We start from the raw sequence: 14,623 nt of genomic DNA, 5'->3' as shown, positions 1-14,623 counted from the left end.
GAATACAACACGTCTTGCAGCTACTAAGCGCATGGACGATTGGAGTTCTGGACCCCGTTTACAAAATTTCGGTATTTTATAGTTGATGTATGGAAGCTAGATAACCAATCATCGTGCAGTTACAAAGCGCATGGACGAGTGGAATTCTAGCAAGATAAAATTAATGATATCAATAAATTTACAAAAAAAAACGTAAACATAGAGCATAGTAGTAAATTTGTCAAGTGTTCATGCCAAGAAGTAAGCAATAAAAAACTAAATAAATAAAGCACTGTTTCAACTTTATGGTTAACAAAAGGATATAGATGTCCGAAGAGAAGCTTATGTAGACAGTAGGTAGATACCGTCACCATGTGGCCCACTGGCTGCTTGATAATTTCTCATATGTGTAGTTACTGAGGGATTATGCCTATTGTTCATCCCAAAAAAGTTCTATGTTTTGAAAAGTAAGTACCTACTACCTGCTTAAATCTGAATTTGCATTCCAATTAGAGAGAACTCATTTTCGGATTTTTCAAATAGGTATAAATACCACTTCAATATTTACATCTGCTTCTGAAATGTTTCCGGGTTCGCTGTGTAGCTAAATGGGTTTATTGCTTTATATTTCATAGCAATTTATTATTTATTCGTCTAGTATTCAACTAGGGTTTCCAACGAGACTTCCACAATATTTCATTAAAATATTTATGGTCTTTTAAAGTTTACAAATGAATATTTGTCCAAAGTAATAAAATACTTACCCATTTTATTTAATGCAAAGCGTAAACATATCGCGGACGAATCCAAGTAAATATTGGTTTAATTTGTACGAAAGAGACTTATTTTAGTTGACGTCACAAGATAAAAATCAATGCCACTTAGAAAGTATGCAAAAGCTCTATTATAAAGCATATTCGGTAATTTTATAATCCTAAGTATATTTTTTAAATTTCTTTTTATTATTTAAATTTAGTATTATAGGTGTGTGATATCATTTTTGTAGCGCCCTCAAAGTATTATCGTAATAAAATAACGCCACATAAGGGTCCTGGTATGAGCAACCCTGGCCAAAAGTCAAGGGCGAACCGTGTATAGAAGCGATTATGCGCAACTTACCATTATATTTGACAAACTATAATAATGTTTTATTGTAACTTTATTTACAGAAAAACAAATAAATAATTAAAATTTATTTTAAATCATTTCCACCGTTTGTATTTTTATCCTAATATAAATATAAATTTTAATAAAGCGTGCCCAGCGCCTGCGGTGAGCCAAGAAACTAGCCGATTATTTCAGCTTATTTTTTCATACAGATAAGTATACTATATTTTGAATGTATTAACCCCAGTGCGGGTTTTTTCTCCTAGATTAATTTTGCAGATTACACAAATTATTTGAAGATTCTTAATTTGGAAAACCGTACATCAAACATTATTTCTTAAGGGCTATTTTTCTTTGAGATGGTACTTTTGACATAAGACCATAATTACTTTCATGCGTCATATTGCAGGATATATAGTGCTCTACGCAGCCGTTTTTATCACTATTAATTACTAGAACAATTCGGCCAGTTGACATTTCAATTGAATACCTTATATCGACTGAATTAATAGTGGTATTTTTTATGTATTTTTTAATGAATTATATATTAAAGTAATGGATAATATATCTATATAATATAATTTATCACAAAGTTACATCGTTTAAATTGATTTCATGAATGAAAGTTGTTGTATCACACAGAACAGTTTATAGTATAAAAAATATCAATTTATAGTATATATTACTTACATTATATTATGTACCTCCTATGTAGGTACAAATATATGATCTTTTTTATAGCTTAGCTGTAAATGAAATCACCATTCGCCACTGCTAAAAGTCGTTTCTAAAATAATGATTGGAAATAATTTGGTATTATTTACTGATAGTACACATATTAGCGGACAACCACCCATCCACAGTTTTCCTCTCAATTAACGCGCCACGGAACAAAGTCAATCTAAAACTACCCATCGCGAAGTTTGCACGACCTTTTTAATCTTTCCCGTAAAATCAAGGGATAGATTGTGTTGAAATTGTTTAAGAATCGCTTTCTTAAAAAAAATAACAAATGGATCCAATACCTGAAGGCAGTGGCGGCTGAAGGGGTTAAAAATGGGGGGGGTTATTTTTTTTATTAAGTAGGTACATGTATATTTGATAATAAAAATACATTCATATGGAGGCAGTCACAATATGATACACAAATGCACAAAACACTACTTTTTATTTAAAATTTTGAAAAACCCGCTAGGGTTGAATAAGAAATATTATAAGGTCTAGTCATATTATGACTCGTATGGTTAGTGTATTTATTAAACAGAAATAAAAATTGGGTTAAAAGGCTAATCTAAGCTAAAGGGATAAAAAGTCAGGAAGTCATTCGATCAAGCCATTTAGAAACACATTTTAAAAAAATCGTGCTCTTAAAATATCAATTAAATCAACATTGGACAAAAATATATTTGGTAAAAAATATACTAAATAATTTTACGTATCTGAAATATAAATACTTTTCGACCAGCAGATAATGCCGATTAGTATATGTATTTTATTACCAAATACACCTTGAAAAATAATTGTATTTGTCCAATATTTATTTACTTCATTTTTAAGGGCACGATTTTGAAAGGAAAACGGCGTTTTTAAATGGCTAAATCGTATAATTTTTTCAATTTTTATCGGACCACAGCCGCCCACGTAATAACTTTTTATTTATATAAGATAATTATTGAATATTAAACAAATTTTTGTGCAACTTTCTGTAAATTAAAACAAATTTTCTTTGTTTTCTGGTAGTAAAATGATTGATTACATGAGAGTGAACCAAATAAAAACAATAATTGACAAAGCTCATTTCAGTCTTTTAAAATATTACGAACTCTTGATAGGCTGGCACATACTCCAAAGGGAAGAGAAAATGTTAGCTCATATCATTTCCATTAAGAATTTGTTCTTTTTAAGTGTAGGCATGTAAAATTCATACGAATACAATATTCTTATCTCGTTCACGCCGATAACAATAATATCTCATTCTAACCTTCTTTCATTTGTATTGTTTATCTCACACGGGAACGGGACAATGTTCCGCGTTCATGTAATTTTAGCGAAGATCTTCTAGAACGAGGGTATGTTTGATCTCTTTCTTTCCCGTGCAAAACTATAGAGACAAGACATTCGTTTTGGGACATTTTAGGTATTGACCCGCGCAGCGAAATATGTAGCGCGGATTTACGTAGGGCAGTTTTTCTGTATAGCATTCGATATAATAATATATTTATAAAAATATGCGTATTAATAGGTACTTCTATATTTCAAGGCTTAATTTTTTATTTACATTTTTAAACCTAATTACATTATAGTATGTACTTTCTTTACAATAGGTACAAGGATTTTTTTTTTTAATTGGTAGCAAATTTTGGGGGGTCATTGACCCAATGGACATAAGGTAAAGCCGCCACTGCCTGAAGGTATATATTTTATAAAAACTATTTTTTTATATATTTTTATTGTTATTTTATATATTTCTAGGAAGTTTTATAAACTAGATAAAAATCAATTAAAAATTTAGTAAAAAAAAAATTTCATCTAAACTTTTAGTGTCTGACTCAGCATGCCTCACCTACAATGTTAGCTAGGTTGTACAGTATAACTATTCATATAACAGAAAATGTTTCAAAAATGAGCGTTTTTGCTGTTTTAGAAATAAATGAACTTTTTGAAAAGCACGTTTATTTTTAATCTTTACTTTGATCAAGAGAAATTTTACTTTTTTTTGCAGTATTCACTGCGAGGGATTTGATTTTAATAAGACAAGAGTATACTATGACATAGTTAAGAGAATTGGCCAATAGAACATCTAATAGCCGATACCAGTTTTAAATTAAATATTTTACTGAATCATCAAATTGCCCGAAACGTGCAGAACGTTACATCTCCGACGAAATTTACTCTTTTAATTCCCTATTTAAATTGGAATGGTCAAATTCTCAAAGAAAATAAGAAGACTTTTGTTTTTTAATAGAAGTATGCAATTCAGATTCAGAAAAATATAAATTGCCGAACTACTGTATATTCTGAAAGCAGTGAACGATCGATGAGGTGTAAATCTAAAATAGTTGGTTCTTTGCAACACAAATGCGTATTCAATCTTCTGGTATCTAAGTTGAAGCATCAAAATAGCTTATAAAAAAATGCTTAACAACCCTAAAAAGAGCACTGAAATACAGAAAATCATTTGAAGCGCACGAAAAATGCAAAATACAACAGCTGATGGTTGATGAAGCTCTTCTCATAATAATGGAAACCAAGTTAACCTTTCCCTCACAAAGCATTCAAAAATTACACATGATCCAAACGGGAGACTAAACGACCCCAGCGCCTACTTGTATATGGCGTCAGGAGAATAAAACGTTGGAAGTATTTATGACCGTTCAATAATTTATTCATGTTTTCGCGTACACATATTTTACTCATTCGTGTATTTTATTCATTTTTGTTAGTTTGCCGAATGCTTATGTTCATAAAGTGAAATTGACCCTTGTATTATTTACGTCTTTTTTTGTTTAAATATATTTTTTTAAAAGACGCTTTTGTCCAGGTTTAGCTGGGTCATACCCCACTGTGATGGCGTTTTAAATCTAATAAGTTATACTGAATTTATTATATTATTTTGAGAACATTACTAACTTCGGATAATTACGTTTTTTTTTTATTTATTTATTTTATTATTTATTTATTTTATTATTTTATTATTTTATTCTATTCTATTCTATTCTATTCTATTCTATTCTATTCTATTCTATTCTATTCTATTCTATTCTATTCTATTCTATTCTATTATATTATACTCTATTCTACTCTACTCTACTCTACTCTACTCTACTCTACTCTACTCTACTCTACTCTACTCTACTCTACTCTACTCTACTCTACTCCACTCCACTCCACTCCACTCCACTCCACTCCACTCCACTCCACTCCACTCCACTCCACTCCACTCCACTCCACTCCACTCCACTCCACTCCACTCCACTCCACTCCACTCCACTCCACTCCACTCCACTCCACTCCACTCCACTCCACTCCACTCCACTCCACTCCACTCCACTCCACTCCACTCCACTCCACTCCACTCCACTCCACTCCACTCCACTCCACTCCACTCCACTCCACTCCACTCCACTCCACTCCACTCCACTCCACTCCACTCCACTCCACTCCACTCCACTCCACTCCACTCCACTCCACTTTACTCCACTCCACTCCACTCCACTCCACTCCACTCCACTCCACTCCACTCCACTCCACTCCACTCCACTCCACTCTACTCTACTCTACTCTATTCTATTCTATTCTATTCTATTCTATTCTATTCTATTCTATTCTATTCTATTCTATTCTATTCTATTCTATTCTATTTTATTTTATTTTATTTTATTTTATTTTTTCTTATTTTATTTTATTTTATTTTATTTTATTTTTTCTTATTTTATTTTATTTTATTTGGGAAATCAACAGTTCTACATACAATTAATAGTAAACAAACAGATATAGTGTATAAACTCAGACCTAATAACAGATTTCCACAAAGTATACAAAGTTAGTAAAGAAAATATATTACATATTAAATAAATACAAATAATTTTTGTACATATAAAAATGTTATTTTCATGTAGGTACTCGTAAATATCTTTCAATAACAAAACAGTAAGTTATTGTAAATTGGGCGGGATTAGGACAAGAATGCTTGAAGTGAGGATAAGGAGGGGAAGGAAGATGTACATATTTATTATTAAATCTGACAAAGTGATGTTTGTGTTATTTATATTTTTTAATTTTTTATTGTACACTAAAAAAGTCCTACGAAAAAAAGCATTTTTAACATACCTATTGGTATATAAAACAGTGGTACCGTCTACAAATCCTGGCTGGCACATGTATTGTTATTAAACTAAGTCGTTCTGTACAGTCAAATATTCCTGTTATAATTTTGTAAAGCAGTAGTTGGTCCGCACACACTCGTATTGTAGAGAAGTGATTCCATGGTAGGTGGAGGCAGTGAGAGTTGATACATAAGAAATACCGGTTTTGTATTTTAGGTACTTTATAAATTTGTTTTAAATATTTTCTATTCTCGTTATATATATGGCATACTGGGGATTCCATATCTGAGATGCGTATTCCAAGTGGCTTCTGACAAACGTATAATATAATGAAATAAGGGCCTTTGGATTATCAAAGTGTTTACTCATACAATTGAAGCATCCACCCCTTTCCCGAAATTGTTTATAAAGACTTGTCTCTTTCTTCAGTTTCGCATATCACTATTTTTTTTTTTTAAACATATAAGCGAAAATTTAAAATATCTTTACAATCAAACCGCGAAAATAACAAAACAAAGAAACTTTGTTAGTTCCAAATTGAGACCGCGGCCGCATGCTCCAGATCCCGCCTCGGAAAGGAAAAAGAACGTAGTAATACAAACAAATCAAACAACGACACAAAACCTAAATACATTTAGGAAACATTAGAATAATTTACCGTATACAACATGCACTCAAGCAACAGAAGAAAAACAATACGTATCCATACCAAATTACAGAGTTTTTTATATAGAAGAAATGGTTTGATTTTTTGCTTTAATATTTAATTTTAAGAACAGTTATTGTACTTTCAGTGTTAGGCCACAAAAAGCCAGAGGCCAATCATAATAAAAAAATCTCGCTGTAATTGTTGTGATTGGGAACCGAACCCTGAATTGCGAGACGGGTGCCTAAACCATTAGGTACACCACTGGGCTCACGTAATAAATAAATATAAAAAAACAACAGAATAAGACGATACTCGACTGATGTTCAGTATGCTACAAATTTGGCTTCTCAACAAGACAAACACTCCGTTTTGAATTGATTTTAGGTTGATATAATACGAATTTCTGTATCAATTCCGATAAAATGATAGCAGTTTTATTGTCAGTATCCTGATAAAGCTATTGTCCTTCCATGTTTTCGTTTAAGGATTCTTTCCCAAGAAAATCCTTTTAGTAAACAAAAATAGTGGGGTAGTAGTATCGATTCCAAGGGACATAAAAGAAAATTGCTAATTACGTCAACTGACGTACTTTTGCATGGTTTTGCAAACCCTTCTGAGCTAATGATAAACAAAATGATATAAGGCGTATGAGGCAACTTGATGCAAGGAATTAATTTTAGTCGCGCTCTCAAAGAATTTTATTTAAATATGTTTATCTACGGAGATAGACTTTTTGTTAAAAGGATTACAAAGCGGTGAATATCGTACAATGCATAACGTCGTTGTGCCAGCAATGCCTATTAATATTAATTTCTTCTTTTAGAGCATTTTTAATTTCTCGGGTAACACAATTTCGTTTCAGCAAAATAAGTGTACTTATATTTTTTTTTTCAAAATAAAATTACCTATTGTTCCTTTTCAGTATCAATAAAAAGTTTAGAATAATCCATTCCTTAAACTGTCTTCATTTTTTTTTTCAAATGTTGACAGATTTTGTCGGCGCAACGACGATATATGATAGTAAAACATCATAAGACCTGTAAAATGACAAAACTGTTTTATTTATTGCTTGCATATTCATAATAACATAGTCTCCGTTGAGATATACATTTTACGTACCTAAAAAAACTATAGACAAAAATGATAGCTACTATTTTTTGAAAATATTTGCGTTCAAAGACTATGAAATATTGCTGGGTAAAAACATATTTTCATGTATAAATATTATCTTATGTCAACCAATAAATAAAATGATTCGCCTACAGTCTGTATTAAACGTCGCAGAGAGACTTATTTTTGGAATCTTCATATTTTTGGAAGTTCAGTCATATCACTCCACCACTTCGGGATTTACACTGGCTACGTTTTCCACGGAGGGTGAAATACAAACTTTATTAATTAAAATTTTTTTTTTTTTCGGAACCTAACCTTATTTTGTACTGGGTCTTAGTCTCTAATGTACAAATGTTAAATAAATAAAAATTAGATATCTGCATCGAGTGTGCATGGGGCATTGCATTGACATTTCACTGAGGAAGTTCAGTGGTTTTTTATATATTTTTATTTGTTAATAGACTATCAAGCTTCACCAAAAAAAAATGTATTTTTATGCATCATATTATCATCGCTATGATTTTTTATAACTTGATAATTTTGAAATTACTTCACCCGTGACATCACGAGTTTAAGTCGGTGAGTTTTCCTGACATTTAAAAGAAGAACCCCGTATCTATCAAAACACAATCAACGTTAAAAAACATGACTACCCGGAAACCGGAAATCTATTAAAACACATAACAACGCTATAATTCATTGGTTTTTGTTTGCCCGAATCGATGACGTTTCAGAGTTCCTAGTTTCTTTTTATTAATATTAATTGAATATATTTTTTCATACGTTTTCGAGAAACTTTAATCAAATTACAATCAAATGCTCTAATTTTTACCGCGTTTAAGAAAACGTTTTTCATATCTAATTTCCCTTAGCACTAAACTTCCTCATTGCAGTTATCTGTTATCTGAGTTATCTTGCTAAATGAAAGATAAGTTAATTAGAAAAATCAACTGCATGATTCATCATCCCGGACGTTGACAAGTTTTAAAATAAATCACGATATTTTTTTAAAATATTTATTTTACTATCGAAATCATACAATCTTACATAAAAACTCGGTGTAAATAAAAGATTTAAAATAAATATATGAGAACAATAATTATCAATAAATATTATTCAAATTCAAATTATATTTTTATTGAACCAAAATGGCATCACAAATAAAACAAATTATTTAACTCGTTCAGAATACCAGCCCAGGGTCCGTATTTTTATAAAGTCTTCATTCAATAAAATATACACATTATTACAATATTAATACATTATAAAGAAAACAAAGTATTAAAATATATTTAGTCCTGATAAACTATTCAATAATAGTTTGTCAAAATAGTAAATATAAGAATAATTCAGCATACGTATAAAATAATAAACATATTATTTTGTTTTTAATGCTTTGAAAAATATTATTAAGAAGAAAAAAAAACTAACAAAACCAGATAAAAATGGTTTAAAGAAATATTTTTTGAAGAGTAAGAAAATAAAGTAAAATAATACAATTAAAATTAAAGAATAGCCATTTACTTGGATATATTTTAAATATAGGAAAAAAATTCTAATGGATAGTTAAAATTTATCTTCAATTTTATCTACAAAGTACAATCAAGTTTTCCGTATGCAAAGCAGAATATGCATACAATTTTTTCTTCTAAACATGTTCAATTATAGGTTACGGACGAAGATAATTTAAATGTTCATGCAAATATACTCATTTTCGTACACAAATATCGGTTTTTATTTATTTACAGTCGAAGATAACTCTGTTAACTTCCCATTAAAGTAGGGGCCCAGGGTTCGTATTTAAATGGGAAGTTTAAAGCTGTCTTCAATTTTATCTACAAAATAAAATTTAGTTTTCCATATGAAAATATAATGAGTACAATTTTTTCTGAACATGTTCAATTACAGGTTACCGACGAAGACACTTTGAATTATCATACAGAAATACATATTTTCGTACATAAATATCGATGTTAGTTCATACCTTAGAGTAATAACCTAATAGAGTCTTCTATGTGGAGAAAAATCATATGATTATTGACCACGAAGATAGCTTACAGATTCCAGCAATACACATATCTACGCACTAAAGTGACATACCTTAATGATGACGTCATAGTTGAAAATAAATTATTTCGAGCGATTACGAAGATATACTACCGACCCCCCATCTTCAAGCTTTGAGGTCGGTAGTACCGGCGGGTCTAGTACCTCACGGTACACATATATCTACTTGTTAATAGTGACAACAGTGTGTTTTTAGTCATTGTGTTTTTGCTTCAAAGTAATTCAATTACTTTTTTTTTCTTTATCTTTCTGAGGTGGCCAGTTTTTTTTTATGAGAGAGAAATAAGTCAATTTTGAAGTCGAATTAAATTCTGACATAACTGTCAGTTTTGAAAACGAACCGCCAGGTGCACAGATAATGTGACTAGATTCTGCCCTATTAATATATAAGAGCATCTAGCTGTAAAAATGTTGCCACAATAAGAAATGAATTTAGATGTTATGTTTTTTCCATCTGTTTTACTATCTTTCCGAGAGTGCATATCGAGATGTCAAAAGAGCCGGCTTCGTAATCGCTCGGCAGATAAATACAGAGAAAAGTAAAGCATACCGTCTTGATAACTTTCAAAAGTCATATAAAAATCATGTTCAAGCGAGCACTTTTTGCTTAAATTGAGATTTATTACTACTATTTTAAATGTTCATTAAGTAAGGATGGCCGACTAAATTTTCGGAGTCATTCATTCGTTTGATTCGATCATATGACGTCGAGATGACAAATCGGTAGAACATACCGAGGTAGATAGATATAGTACAGAAGTTAAGTATACTGTCTCGGTATGTACCAATGAAGATATCCTTTATAATCGCCGCCCTGGTACCTAAATTCAATTTCATTTTAAACATCACATCGGTCAATGAACGTTATAAAGCACAATACAAAACTCTTTATTGAATGAAAATATTCACAAGAAACAAAAAAACGTTTTGTAAAATTATGTTAATTTATGGAAAAAACGAGTCAGATTTCAATGGGCGCATCTCTAGGTCTACTGTCTAATAATAAACTTAGAATAAACGATGCAGACTTAATGTATGTTAATCAGCTGATGTCCTTTGTGTGGCTAGAGCCATTATTTAGTGACGTCCTCTTAACATTTTGTCATTTATATCCAGCCACGCTTTGACTAGATAAACTTATGGGCACCTTTACATTGTAAAAGGGGTTCGTACATCTCCTATACATGTTTAATTATGAATCGATACCTATTTAACTGTCTCTCGAACAGGGTTCGACAGGCTTTTAAAAAAAGTCCAGATAGTAAAAATGTTAGATCCTGGAAGCAAACCGAACTAATTTAACTTTTTCTCAGTTGAAATACCGGAATTAAATATTTACTTTGACTAAATTTAGATTTTAAGGGCCTCTTATGTAATTAATCTACTGAGGCTGTTTTCCGGAGTTTGATCTAGATAAATCCAAATAAAAAAGGCAATCGACCTTATTCCCTCCAAAACAAAAGACAAAATAAAGCTTTTATTATTACTTCTTAACTAACAAATTGTTAGCGCGATAACGGGAACCGGGTTGTGGTCCCGTGGCTAGTGTTGTGGACTTACGGATCAGAAGTCCGACATTCGAACCCACTCTACCCCACTTGATTTTAAAATAATGAGTTATTTACAACTCAGTGAAAATGGCCACCAAAATTTAAATATTTGGGTAGATTATAAATAAACTAATATATCTTTTTTAAAAAAAAGGAAAATATTCTTAGTATTAATTAAATAAAGCAGAACTTCAGTTTGAAGATTACAGAATCTTAGTTTTCATCATAGAAATAATATTGTAGCAAGAAAAAGTATAAACTATAAATAAATATTATATAGTTATGGTTATAGTTTGCATACATAAATAATGTAGCGAGATATTTTTTCGAAAAATATATGTAGATTAATAAACGTATTACTTTATATAATTAGTACACATATATTTTATATTCTTATATATTACATTACCTTATATTGGAATTTTTATTATATATTTAACTATACTATTTATGTTTAAGTAACATTATGTATTCATAGCACATATATATACTTTATGTTTATATAATAATGGGTATTTAATTCTTAAATTTGATTATCTATGCATTTATAATTAAGCAGTTTTAGTTTTTTTTGTTATTGTTGTATTAGCATAGAACTACTTTTACTTTAAAACATAATAAATCTCCATCTTAGAACAGGCTGAGCCATGTTAAATGGAAATAATCCTAACTAGAGGACGCTCTATATTCATTTTTTAATCCACTAGTTTTATATAGATTGGCTGGTATTAAATATGTACCTATACTTATGCAATAAATTTATAACATAAAAAGTTAGCAGCGGTAAATTGCGCTATAAAACACAAAATAAATATTCAAACTAATTATATGGTTATTGTATGAAAATTTGTAAATTCATGTTATTTTTGTCTTAGGCCAATTATCATATTTTGGTAAAAGGCCTTAAAAAATAAATAAAGAAAATATATAAAATTTGTAGTCTCAGCCGGGAATTTTATTTAAAAACATATGTTTTATTACAATAGTATTTTAGTTTATAAAATATGATCTATTAAACAATAATTGTCCGGATAAGCTATGAACTAATAGTTTTTTATCGAGTGCTCGGGCATTAGTGTTAATTATAATTTAAATAAAAGAGTACGAACATAAATAAAACTTCAACCCAAGACATGAAAAATAATTTAAAATAGTAAAAAGTATACAACAAAGGTCAAGAAAAAAATGCAAGGAAATAAAAAAATATATATACATTGATGCTCTTAGAATATGGTGGGTGCACATAAATGCAACGTTTTTTTTCTTTTATTACGGCCTTATACCAAAACATAATAACATCGACCGAAAAAAGTTACATGGATTCACAAATTATAATAATCATAAAAACAACACATAGGTACATAAGGGAATAACAATATGGACGTAAATAATAAATACACAACATAAGTACAAGAATAATTCATAAAATTATATTTGAAAAAATAAACATATAGCTTACTAAACTAACAAAATTCCAACATAAATTGAAACAGGCACTATCCGAAAAAAACACACCAAAAACCTGATAGTAGGTACCTATTTAACAGAAAATATCCATAAATGCAATTAAAAGAAGATATACAATAAAATTAAAATAAACGAAAAAAAAACATTAAAATCTAAGAAAAACATATACGTTCTAAAATTAAAAGTACCTAGGTATTAAGATTGAGATAAAAAAATATGTAAAAAAAAGAGAGAGGCAAAAGAAAAATAAACTAATTAAATTTTACAAACGAAAGATAAAATCTTGAATTTTGAAATTAGAGTAATTCATAAATAAGAAATCGAATAAATCAGTGTAAAATGAGTCTGTCTTCTTATCACTTTCGTAATAAAAACATAATTTTATTTCTTTAAAGATATGTTATCAAGTTATTAATTTATTAATAAGTGCAAACCGAAATAACAATATCTGCATTGTACTGCCATCTGTACATGGGGTTGCTGAACTGACTTAACCATGCTTTCGCTGCAAGCAGCGCCAATGCCACGATTTTGTGCGTCAAGTAAGAATAACATATAATATTGCTATAAAGTTTCGCTAGATGGCCGAATGCTAGAAAAATATTGTGCTTCTTTTTACTAATAATTCTTAGATGTTTTAAATATAATAAAATAAATTAATATTTTATTTTTATCTTGAATAGATTTTGCCACCATCAATACATTTTTATAAAAATGCAATATAATTAACAATTCATTATCAGTATACGGTTTACAATGGTTAAGTTAGTGTTATTAAACCGATTGAATCACTAACATATGTCGGTTTTAATAAATTAATTGTCTCTATTTCTGCTCCTCTAAATCACTACAAACAAAAATAAGTAAATATATGTCAAAACATGGTGAATATATTTGTAAATGTATTGACAGTTGTGTGTCCATAAATGAACTTCATTTATTTAAATTTCCCGCGTTTGCTGCATGACCCTGATATTTGCGGTGCATTGTGGTTGGTCATTGTGGTTAGCGCACAAATAAAAATGGTGGTCGTTGGAGAGATTCCTCTCAACATTTGTATTTATAAAATGTAAATTGTATTTGTGATATTCGCAAACACGCTTAATATAGAAACATTGCAGTGAAATAATTGTAAATAATCGATTGAAAAAGCCGAAAATACATAAATTCCGTGAAATGTCCAAAAGTACAAGTGTTGTGTCGGCGACAGGATATCGGTGGGTGTTTCGTATTCGCTATCGTAAATTATCTGAATAATTTTCGTGTCAACTGATGAACTCATTCGTTTCGACCGACCCCTGAAAATTGTGTAGAGTGATACGAATTAATCCAATAGCTCGAAATTATTTAATAGAGGTTTTTGTAAATGCTGTCCGCGGGACGGCAAGAGGTCACTCGGCTCGTTTTAGCCAAATCAACATGTGACCCCAATCTGACGTTTTCCTTCGCATCTTTCAAGTCAATTTGGGTTGTTTTGATGCATATATTCGCGTGGTTAACGCGTCCTGGGCGAAAAGCGTTCATTTTAAAAATATAGCCGATACACCTGTCCTCAGTTCCACCTATCTACCTGTTACTTAGATTGTTGAGTATGTGGAAGTCTGTGTACGATTGTTAAGAGTGAGCAACATTAACAGAATGAAAGCTGTGCATGGTTTTCTATTTTGACGAGTCGATTTCTCTACCGATCATTTCAAATTGCACTTATCGAATGATGATTTAACTTTGTGTAGCTTTGGCTATTGTTTTGGAACGACAGCCCGATAGATAATCGTGTATTCTTAGGCCTAAATTTCCGTGTAAAAGTGAATGTCTTCTTAATATTTTCCGAGAAATGTCATTCATCGATTCATGAATCAGCGCGA

The 14,623-nt window shown here is 30.4% G+C and overlaps 1 protein-coding gene across 5 annotated transcripts in view; it reads left to right on the top strand.

The window, feature by feature from the left end:
• Nucleotides 1-13,748: 13,748 nt before the first annotated feature.
• Nucleotides 13,749-14,623, top strand: part of LOC148276368 (unconventional myosin-IXb-like) — a 51,322-nt gene continuing 50,447 nt past the window's right edge. For 3 of the 5 annotated variants that reach the window (XM_088234379.1, XM_088234380.1, XM_088234377.1), the window contains exon 1: nt 13,749-13,975. The gene's annotated coding sequence lies outside the window, so the exon portion shown is untranslated. The remainder of the gene's footprint in view (nt 13,976-14,623) is intronic. The other 2 variants (XM_088234381.1, XM_088234378.1) reach the window with 1 other exon arrangement.

This window comes from Micrasema longulum, unplaced genomic scaffold, assembly GCF_059751315.1.
Source record: "Micrasema longulum isolate JH-2025_06_02 unplaced genomic scaffold, ASM5975131v1 h1tg001232l, whole genome shotgun sequence".
Classification (NCBI taxonomy): Eukaryota; Metazoa; Arthropoda; class Insecta; order Trichoptera; family Brachycentridae; genus Micrasema; species Micrasema longulum.
The sequence above is the reverse complement of the archived record's forward strand: the minus strand, read 5'-3'. Positions and strand labels throughout refer to the sequence as shown.